We start from the raw sequence: 11,755 nt of genomic DNA on the forward strand, positions 1-11,755 counted from the left end.
AGAGAAAAGGGAACCCTCTTGCTCTGTTGGTGGGAATGTAATTGATACAGCCGCTATGGAGAACAGTATGGAAGTTCCTTAAAAAACTACAAATAGAACTACCAGCAATCCCACTACTGGGCATATACCCTGAGAAAACCATAATTCAAAAAGAGTCATGTACCACAATGTTCATTGCAGCTCTATTTACAATAGCCAGGACATGGAAGCAACCTAAGTGTCCATTGACAGATGAATGGATAAAGAAGATGTGGCACATATATACAATGGAATATTACTCAGCCATTAAAAGAAACGAAATTGAGTTATTTGTAGTGAGGTAGATGGACCTAGAGGCTGTCATACAGAGTGAAGTAAGTCAGAAAGAGAAAAACAAATACCGTATGCTAGCACATATATATGGAATCTAAAAAAAAAAAAAAGGTCATGAAGAACCTAGGGGTAGGACAGGAATAAAGACGTAGACGTAGAGAATGGACTTGAGGACATGGGGAGGGGGAAGGGTGAGCTGGAACAAAATGAGAGAGTGGCATGGACATATATATACACTACCAAATGTAAAATAGATAGCTAGTGGGAAGCAGCCGTATAGCACAGGGAGATGAGCTCGGAGCTTTGTGACCACCTAGAGGGGCGGGATAGGGAGGATGGGAGGGAGACTCAAGAGGGAGGGGATATGGGGATATATGTATATGTATAGCTGATTCCCTTGTTATAAAGCAGAAACTAATGCACCATTGTAAAGCAATTATACTCCAATAAAGAAGTTAAAAGAAAAAATGCTTTATTTCTAAAATATGCTAACCAGCATCTTAGCCTTCAGCTAGCTGTGACCTTTTTGCAATAATAACATCAAAGATCACTGATCACATATCACCACAACGAATATAATCATAATGAAAAAGTTTGAAATGTTGCGAGAATTACCAAAATGTGACACAGAGACATAAAATGAGCAAATGTTGTTGGAAAAATGACACCGATAGACCGGCTCAATGCAGGGTTGCCACAAACCTTGAATTTGTAAAATACGCAGTATCTGTGAAGCATGGTAAAGCAAAGCACAATAAAGCGAGGTCTGCCTGTAGATACCCAAAGAGTATAAACGAGTGGATATGTGAACACTTGGAACAATGAGAAACGGTCAATAAGGGTTCGTCACCAGTAGTAGTTATGTAGCAGCTCAGTCTTGCCTTTGAACATGCTGTTTCCTCTGCAGGGAATATTCCACTTCCACGACCTCCCTCCCTCCACCCCCCCATCTGGCAAACTCCCACTCGCTTCAGGATTTGTTTTAAAGGGTAACTCCTGTGTGAAACCTGCCCTGGTTCTCAGATACTCAGGCCCCACCCTTCTCGGGGCTCTGCTTTCTACATAACCGTGCACACCTTGGTTTCTCAGCAGGCTGCCTTCCACAAATACTGAGCACCCACCCTTACTCCCCAACCTTTCCTTTCCCTAGGTCTTACTATGTTTGGATCTTGTGAGATAGTAATTGTTGTCTTTGAGTCAAGCCTGGTTGAGCCGTTTCCTTCACCTCCAGTGCATACCACCGGGCTGTGTGAGCTCCTCCCATGAACCAGGGGTTGGATAAATTATCCCTCCCAGCAATCCCAAGAGAGATTGCACCCACTGCACGGATGAGGAAAGTAAAGGCTAAGTGAACTAACCATGGCCCCAAGGAGCTGACGCTGGCTTACTTTGACTTTGGGATCAGGCGTGGGCCTCCTTCCTGCCACCATGCCTGGGACCTGCCATGCCTGGTGCACCCACACTTGCCCTCTCCATTCCTGCCCCAAACTGAAAGGCTGGCAGGAACCGTGCTCCATGGCCTGGGCAGGGCAGGGAGAGGAGGGCTGACCAGACCCCTGCCACTCTCTCCCGGCCTAAGTCATGTGTCTGTCCCTCCATGAGGTGCTCCCCAGAGCAGGACCTGCACCTGGTGAATCTGAGGAGGCCACCGAGCACAGGGGCTTCTGCTCTGCTGCTAGCATGACCCGGACATACCCTGCCTGCCCACGCCAGGCTGGCCTCAGCTCAGAGAGGAGGTCAGGCAGGAAAGCAGAAGGAGGGGAGGAAAATTGCTCCTTCGCTGCCCCAACTGCAATCGCCTCTAGGCTGTTATATAATCAATAAAATATCAGTGCCTGTGAGCGGGCTCCGTGCCTCCTGCCCTGGGGAAGCCCGGCCTCTCATCTCGGGGTCTGCTCTGTGATTGTGATTTGGCTGGATGGGACGACTTTCAGGACAGCTTGGCGGTGGAAGGGGTCCAACGTGCCGGCTCCCTGTGTGCATGAGCTCACCGCCTCTTCTCCTTCCAGCAGCCTCTGTCCCCCCAACCCCAGCCCGTCCTCCCTGCTGCCAAAGTCATCAAAGGCCTGTTCGAAGCTCACTCAGACTGTTCGTGCCATTCGCCCCGGGGTGGGACTGTCACAGCTGACGGCTCACAGGTGCACACTCCCAAACCCACATACACACGCCCTCCCCGTGCACAGTACACACACAGCCACACTCTCACATGCAGAGAGCCAGCCTGTCTCCTGCACACCTTCTGACATTCACAGTTCCCCTCACAAACCCACTATGGAGTCGGAGACACACTTACATGTGCCTACACACACACACACACACACACACACACACACACACAGACTGCGCATCCACCCTAAACACTGAGTTGCTTCTGCTATTCCCTTTATTCCTGTCTCGCTCTCTCTCTCTGTTGGAGATGAGGGGAATTTGGCAACCACGTCTCTTTGTCTCTGACTTTGTCTCCGTCAGCCTCTCTGGCTTGCTCCCTGTGGCCAGCGGCATCTGCACACACAGGCATGCGGAGGCCTGTGAGGCTGCACACACACACACACCCCTCTCACACATAGCCATGCAGGCCCCGGTCGGTGGCAGGCTCTGATCTGTGGGGTGGGAGACCTGGGAGGGATGGAGTGGACCAGTGAGGTATTCTAGGAGGTGGTGCAACTCAGAAGCCTGGCAGACAGCCTTGGCATCAGGACCTCTGATGATAGAAACAATAATACCCAGAAGAGAATGACGCTTCCACATAGAAGGTAGGTGCAGTGTGGGGATTCAGAGCAGACTCTCAGGCCAGCTTCGCTTGGTTTGAATATGTGGCTCTACCACTTACTAGCTGTGTGGCTTTGAGCAACTTGCATAACTTCTCTGTGCCTCGGTTTCCCTGTCTGTAGTATGGGAATGTATTAGCATCACCTCAAGGTGGTCATGAATTCAATGAATTACGTAGGTAAAATGTTTAGGATACTAGATGTGTTAGCTACCATTATGGTCCTATGCATTAGGCACTGTGATAGGCACCATATTTGTGTTATTGCAATTATTCTCCCATCAACCCTGGAAAGCAGACTTTTCCCCCATAGAGATAAAATGTCCTATTCAAGGTTATTAATTGAAGAGCTAGACTTAGGACTCAGGTGTTCCATTCATAAGCTGTGCCCTATGCTGCTCCCCCATCCATGGCAGCTCTCCTTTCCAGAGGCAGAATCTGGGGTCGGGGACACAAAGCTAACTTGGAGAAAGACAGCCACAGAAGCATGGTAGGAACTAAGATCTGACCAGTGACCGAGGCTGGAAACCTTACGTAGATGTAAGTTTGGGAACTAAGGCAGACGCCTAAGAGAGTTGACTGGCCAATAGCAGAGTGGAGGAAAGCTTGGGCTAACTGGGGGTGGGGAACAGGACTCTGGTTCAGAGACTGGCCAGTGGCAAAGGGATGGACAGATTCTGGCTTGGGGATGGTGGAGGCTCCTGGGGCCAGCTTTGGCTGCCTGGCTGAGTCAGGTTGGCGTAGCAAGGGATTTGAGGCTGCGCACAAGAGTCTCTCAAGGAGCTGTGTCCGGGCAGGACAAGCCATAATCCTGCTACTTTTCCTTCTGGGAACAAGGTGGGGACCTGGGTGGGCGTGAACCTGCAGGGGCAGAATCAAGGATCAAGAGGAGCAGGTGGGGGCTTCCCTGGTGGCGCAGTGGTTGAGAGTCCGCCTGCCGATGCAGGGGACGCACGTTCGTGCCCCGGTCTGCGAAGATCCCACATGCCGCGGAGCAGCTGGGCCCGTGAGCCATGGCCGCTGAGCGTGCGCGTCCGGAGCCTGTGCTCCGCAACAGGAGAGGCCACAACAGTGAGAGGCCCACGTACCGCGAGCCTGTGCTCCACAACGGGAGAGGCCACAACAGTGAAAGGCCCGCGTACCGCAAAAAAAAAAAAAGAGGAGCAGGTGAAGGGACAAAGGAAGGACACAGACGCTCGCCGATGTGTACTGGGCCCACGCGTCTGTGATCTCTTTGAGGGCTTGCCAGAACCCACGTGGTGGGCATTCGCATTTGCATTTACAGAAGCAGAGACTAAGGCTTAGGGAGCTTAGCCATGCCTGAGAGCGCCCAGTGGGCTATACCTGGGCCCCTGGAATCCCAGGACTGGGGGTAGGACTTGGTGGGGGGATGGCCAAGCAGTTTCCAAGCAGCCCCAGCCCTAAGAAGCAAGGCATGGGGCAGGAGGCCAGGAGCAGCATGTCACAACGTTGAAAGTCACAGCATCCACCCTTGGCCCCCTGGTCCTGTGACCCAGTGGTTGCAGCGTGAAGCTGGGTTAGGAATGAAGGTGGTTTTGTGTTTGGCGAGTGAACACGCATCTCCTCTCACCAAGGGCAATTTCTTTCTTTTCCTCCCCTTCAACAGTGAGCACTAAACTCTTTCTTACCCCAAATGGCAGGAAAAGTCCAATTCCACAGGGCGGTGCGAGGAGGGTGGAGTGAGTGGCCGGCAGGAAGGCTGAGTCACCTGCCTCAGCCGCTGGGCACAGGATGTGAGTTTGGGTGGATTAACATTCGGGCTAATTTATATATATATGTATATCTATGTTTTGTAATTAACATTTCGCACGGCAAAGGGGGTGGCAGTGCCTCTGCTCTAGTCTGGGAGGGAAAAGGGTCCTCTGGCTCTTCAGCTCTGTATAAGTCGGGGTGGTGGGCAGCGGGTACTGGGAGGAGAGGGCAGGGAAGATGCTAGTGCTCCGGCTGACGGCGGGGGGCGGGCAGAGAATTTGCACAGGGGGGATCTGCGGTGCTGGTGGCAATGATCTCACAGACCAGCCACATCTGTGTAACTCCTCCAGTTATTCAAAGCGACATCACGCTCACCCATTCAGGGCAGGGAATATGTCTTAGTTACCTCCATCTAGTGGCACATGAAGACCTACTATGTGTCCAGAACTGTTCTAGGTGCTTTGACCCTTCCCCCTATAGAGCTTGTAAGCTGGGAGGGGAAACAGCCCGCAGAAACAATAAATGATATGTTCCCTCATGCAGAAATATGGGAGCTGTGGAAGCATATAGTAGACATACAGCTCTACACCCTGGGGCCAGGCTGTAAGCTCCATGAGGGCAGGGACCATGTCCATCCTGTCTCATTGGACCCCCTTGCACATTTTTTTTTTTTTCGGATATGTTCCCTCATGCAGAAATATGGGAGCTGTGGAAGCATATAGTAGACATACAGCTCTACACCCTGGGGCCAGGCTGTAAGCTCCATGAGGGCAGGGACCATGTCCATCCTGTCTCATTGGACCCCCTTGCACATTTTTTTTTTTTTTTCGGTACGCGGGCCTCTCACTGTTGGGGCCTCTCCCGCTGCGGAGCACAGGCTCCGGACGCGCAGGCTCAGCGGCCACGGCTCACGGGCCCAGCCGCTCCGCGGCATGTGGGATCTTCCCGGACCGGGGCACGAACCCGCGTCCCCTGCATCGGCAGGCGGACTCTCAACCACTGCGCCACCAGGGAAGCCCCCCCCTTGCACATTTTGAAGGTCAATAAATAGGTGTCAAATTGGTGAAGGAATGGATGAGTTACATGCAGCCTAGATATGAAGTATGAGGAGCCGGCCAGGCGAAGGAGAGTGGAAACGGTGTTCCAGGCAGAGGGAACAGCATATGCGAAGGCTGGAAGGCAAGAAAGAGCACGGGTTTAGCACCTTTTGAGGAGCGCAGGCGGACAGGGGGTGGGCCAGGAAGGGAGAAGAGGAGCAGAAGATGAAGCTCCGGAGGCAGAGACAGGATCAGAGCACGATGGGCTCATGGCCTTAGGGGCCCTTTGGGGCAATGAGGAAGAGGGAGGTGTGAGGGATGCACGTGGGTCACCCTGGTGTGGGGGTGGATTGGGCTGGGGTCGCCTGAGGGCAGGGAGACCCTCGGTGGCTGTGGCGGTGCCTGAGAAGGGAGAGAACGGTGGCCCGCCTTGGGGAGGGGGAGGTGGCCGTGGGAATGGAGGGAAGAGAAGGAAGGGCAGGACTTGGAGAAAGATGGGTGCAGGGGTGAGGGAGTGTTAGAGTGGTGGGGACTCCCCGCTTCTGGTTAGGACCGATGGACAGACGTGGTATCTTTCCCTGAAACAGAAAATGAAGGTAGAGGCAGAGGCATGGAGCAGTCTCGGGGAGCATGTTTCTTAAATGAATTAAACAGAAATGTCTGTGGACCAGGGATGGGACTGAGGTGCGATTCTACTCAGGTCTCCTCACAACCCACCTCACCCCCATTTCTTCTCCATGTAGAGCCTGAGAGATCACTCTAAAGCATGGATCTGACACATCATTTCTCATCAAAACCCTCAATGACTCCCCAGTGTTCCTGCAATGAAATCTAAAATCCTTATCACGGCCTCTAACACCTTATGCGATGAGGCCACGCTCGCCGCTCAGCTCTCATCTCAGGCCCTTTCCCCTGGCTCAGTACATGGCAACCATGTGGGCCTGGTTCCATTTCCCCCTCTACCTAAGCTCCTCCCTGCTTCAAGGCCCTCGCAGGTGCTGTTCCCTCTGCTGGCATGCTTTTCCTCCTACTTCCTTACGTCACCCTCTTCTGCTCACTCCTTATATCTCGGCTTAAAAGTCACTTCATCAGGGAAAACTTCCTTTCCTCCCAGACCAGGCTATAGCTTCCTCATCCTTCGTCCTCTCCTCCGTAGTCTCCAAAATTGTAATTGCACCTGCACCCCACCCTTCCCCCCACCCCCAAACTCTAAGCTCCAGAGGGCGGTGACCGTGTCTGTTTTATTGACCCCCATGGCCCCAGGGCCCAGCACAGTGCCTGGCAAAAACTGAGGGCTCGGTATTTGTCAATGAGTGAATGGAATATGTGATATATTTAAGATTATTTGTATCATGATGAATGTTTAGCAACAGTTAATTTGCAACATTAGGCAAGTCACCTGAGACCAAAACAGCAAAAGCATTCCATTTCAAATATAACCCTCTGTGGAGATGACTCCCAGGCCTGCACCTCCAGCCAGCACTCACTGATTACATTCTTTCCCTTCTTCCAATATGTGTCTTCAACTGCCCCCTGGACATCTGCCCCTACGTATTTTTCAGGTATCCCAGGCCAAACCTGGGCTGATCCTGGCCTCGTCAGGTCTCATATGCCTTCCAGGGATGGAACTAGTGAACTTGCATCATTGGGTCTTCCTTCTAGTCTTTTCCACGCACTCTCATTTGGGGAGGTGGGATGCAGGACATGGAGACCACCAAGGAGCGGGGAGTGGCTGAGAGTCCCATGGGCTTCTTGAGGGACTGGTTAGCCTTCCATGAAGGGGTCTGGGGTCTGGGCAGGGCCACACGCCACAACAGGAAATGGGCTGAGGCTGCCACCAAGCAGACAAACAGGTGTGCAACCAGAGGCAGGGACCGAGGGGAAATGCCGAGGCACGGGCTGAGAGCGTGTTCCTTCTGTCCTCTATAATTTATGATCCTGCCTACATCTGCAAATGATGAGAGGTCACTTGCTATAAAAATACTGATAAAAGCCTACAGGAAGATTCAAAATAGATGTTAGGGAGATCAACAACCAAATAGATGAAGGGGAAGAAAACGGCATCCGACACAGAAGCATCGTCTCCTATTAGAAGGGTCCTTACAGTTTGCCAGGCTCAGTCCTGACAATCCTGGCCTCATTTGACCTCTAAAGTCTCCCCTCATTCTATAGATAGGCAGAGAGGCAAAGCCACTTGCCCAAAGGCACGCAGCTGGCAGGTGTCAGGGCCATGGGAAGGATGGGATGGGGAGTGCCACCATCCAGGAGTGTCCCTGGAGTGCCCCTCCTCTCTATTTTCTTGGCATCCCTTCTCAGCTCTGGGGTGCAGGCCCTTAATCTTGCCCCTGCTTTGCTGAAATGTCCTGTCTTTTTTTCTACCCTGTACAGTAGGACCAGATTGGCTTCCCGCAGCCGTGGGCTTGTGAACTCACTGCTGCCTGGTTCAGAAACCCCAGCAGCTCTCCACCATCTGCAGGAAAGCCCACACTCCCTATGCCAGCAAGGCCCTCTCTGCTCAAGCCCGACCTGCAGCCTCAGCTCAGGTCCGGTTTCCCTTCCTTTCCCACCAGGGAGCGGCCACAGTGGAATCTGAACCCGTTCCAAATCCATGCCGCACTCTCCCACCTCTTACACCTTTCTGCTCGGAGAGGGAAGACAGAAGCATGGTCAGGCGCATGGACCCTGGAGCCAGGCTGCCTGTGCTCAAGTTCCAGGGCTGTTACTTTAGCAGTGCAACCTTGGACAGGTTCCATCGCCTCTCTGCTCCTTGGTTTCCTCATCTGCCATATGGCCTGCCATTTGGATTGTTGTGAGGATTAAATGAGGAGGTAATACCCGTAAAGCCATAGCATTGGGCCTGGCCCTACTCAGTGCTGTTCATGTGAGCTGTTTGTGTTCCTCATCCCACTTGCCAGGTGAGGGGCACCCCCCAGCAACTGCCTTCCTCACCCTAGCAGCCCCTGAAATTCTAAACATCCTGAGTAAACATTCTATTTGGACTCTTCCTCCTGCTTCTGTGACCCCCTCTGCTCACAGGGATGGTTCCAGCCATGACTTTCCCCCTTGGACTCAAAGGAAGACCAAGCATTCCTTTGAGTCATAGGATACTTTGATCATGAGGGTTTTTCTCTCTTTTCTGAGAGTGTCTCAATCCTCAGCCAGACGCGGAACTCCCAAGGCAGGAACCCTCTCTTATCTCTCTCTGTGTGAGTCATAGCAGGTGCTTTGCAAACACTTGTTAGGTTTATATGTTATAACATGAGCCCCCTTCTGGCCTGGTAAGTCACTCTACTCATTCTTAAAGGGGGTTCTCTGGGCTTGGAGCTGAGACGGTGGACAGTCTCTTAAAGACACTGTCATATATACTGCTAGGAGACAGGTGATGTACTGGTGGGTGGAGGTGACAACTAAAGCAGTTGGAAGAGGCTGCCAGCCAGGGGTCAGATGGTAGGAGAGCAGGATTCCTTACCTGGAGGGTAACATAGGCTGGGGCTAGGGCCAAGGCTGGCTGGGGCAGGTTGTCTCAGCCAAGGACAAGGGCAGACATGGGAGCTGGGGCCCAGGAGGCTGACCCAAGGGAAGGAAGGAACCGTGACTTGGGAAGGAGGAAATGAGTGGTCATCTCTTATTGTTCCAATCTTCTTACTTGCTTCTTCCATACTGGGCATTCCATTCCCTCAAAGACCTCTCTCTCTCTCTCTCTCTCTCTCAGCCCAGGCTTGCCATCTTCTAGTGGCTGACCTTGTGAAAGCACCTGACTTCTCCAGCCCCATCTGTGTAGAGGGATTAACAACACTCTCTTCATGGCATTCTGGTAGAAAATGTGATGTACGATACAGGTTCCCAAGCCTAGCTGGGAGGGGAAAACCCCAGGGGTCACCTACAAAGGCAGGTACCACGCCCCACTTTAGTCCAACTGAACCAGAATTTTTATGGTAAGGAGCTCAAGAATCTGTATTAAAAAAAAAAAAAAAAAGAAGTCCACAGGTATTCCAATGCAGCTGATCCAGAGACAGTGTTTGAGAACCACTTAAAAAAAAAGAAATATGTCAAAGTAAGCTCTCAATCAAGGTTAATATCATTTCTTCTTTCCTTTTTTCCTAATTAATAGGGAAGGTCACCAAGATTAATTAATGAAAAGTCCCCAATACCCAAAGGCTGGAGAGAATTACTGCTTGATTGCTGTTGAGGGCACCTGTTTCATTAGGCCAGGGTGACAGCAATCCCTGGCAAGGCCCTCAGAAGACTTATCACCTGAGGAGTGAGTCTGCAGATGTTGGGGGGCGGTGGTTAGGAAATGAGCATTTTGAATCATTTCCCCTCTTCAGTAATTCAGATCTTCTGGCCCTGATTTGTTTGTAGCAATGTATTTACCCAACAAACCCACTCATTGATTCAGCAAGCATGGAGCATCTCCTTGGCACCAGACTCGGCGAGGTACTGAGGACTCAGAGATTAAAAAGCAAGTAACACACACGCAGTCTTTGCCTCACAATCCAGCGGGGGAGGCAAAGCCAGGAAAGCAGACCACTGAAATGAAAGCAACTGATCCTGCTAGAATAGGCCAGGGCCTGTGGGACCCCAGAGGAGAGAAGGCTGGACTTGGCATGGAGCCCTTTTGGAAAGTCTCACACAGGAGGTGCTGTTTGAGTGCATGTGAAGCACAGTGGTGGCAGACACGGTCTCTGGAGTCAGGGCACTGGCTTAAAATCCCAGTGCCATTGGCTGTGTGTCATTAAGCAAGTTACTCAACCTCTCTGTTCCTGGATTGCCTCTCCTGTAAAATGAAGATGATAATTTTCTTTATTTTATATGATTGTTGTATGAGGTCAGTTAAAATATGAAAATACTTAGAGCAGTGCCTGGCATATAGGAAAAATTTTAAAACATACACAAATGCACACTATTGTGATTATTTTGAGAGGGTACGAGGCTTGCCACACAGAGAAAGAGAAGGCATTCTGGGCAGGGTGGAATCACGTGGAAAGGCACTGTGATGGGAAAGAGCAGGGTGTGTTCAGGAGACGGTGAGCAGCTTGGTGTGGCCGGGCAGCTGGTCAGAGGCTGGGTCACATCTAGAGATGAGGTTCTTAGGATGCAGACATCTCCATGGGTGGGGCTTAAAGGGCTACCCTTCCGGTGCCTGTCCATACTATCACTCACTGTGAACCAGTTGAGTCCAAGCTGACTGGATTTGATGGTGATCTGAACGCACATCTGTTCATTTGGTAAAGACTGTGGTCACTTATTGACCACTCACCTGAGTCTCTCCTCCAGCTGCCACCACAGTGAAGTGTCATCTGTCCTGCACCACCCCCTCCCACCTCAAAAAAGACCCTTTTACTAGACAAAGCTCTTTACTGCCACCTCCTCATCTGACCCAGTCAAAGGCAGGCTCCAAGTCTTTCTGCCTGGTGTGAATCCAGTGGGTAGTAGACATTTGCCTTGTTGTTGGCTGTATGGGCCCTTGGCCCATCTTCTTATATTTGGATAGCTTCCAGGCCCCCCTGCTCTTCTTTTCCAAGGGAGGACTCTTGCTTTCCCAGCCCCATTTGCAGCCAGGGAATTGGCAGATAAGCTGGGCTCCACCAGCCAAACTTATTTGTTTCCTCTCTGAGGAAATTGTGAGAAAATTGGGAATGGGGGCTCCTGTGGAATGCATTTTGCTGTTGAGCAGGATAGTCAAAGCTGCTGGCTTTGGGTGGGCAGCAGGGGTACAGGGTGGAATTCCTGGGGCAGAAGTGGCATCGGTGCTGGACCCAGGAGCAGGTGCACAAAAGGCAAAATCTCAGCCATGGCGCTTGGCAGTGAAGGAGGCGGCAGAGGGGGCTTCCTTGTCAGAACAGCTCTGTTGTGTGGTTTTGGGAGCTCAGCCTTAAACCAGTTCTCTGGCCACTCGCCATGCTTTGAATGATCATCATTCCTG

Source organism: Lipotes vexillifer, unplaced genomic scaffold, assembly GCF_000442215.2.
Source record: "Lipotes vexillifer unplaced genomic scaffold, Lipotes_vexillifer_v1.1 scaffold213, whole genome shotgun sequence".
NCBI classification, from domain to species: Eukaryota; Metazoa; Chordata; class Mammalia; order Artiodactyla; family Lipotidae; genus Lipotes; species Lipotes vexillifer.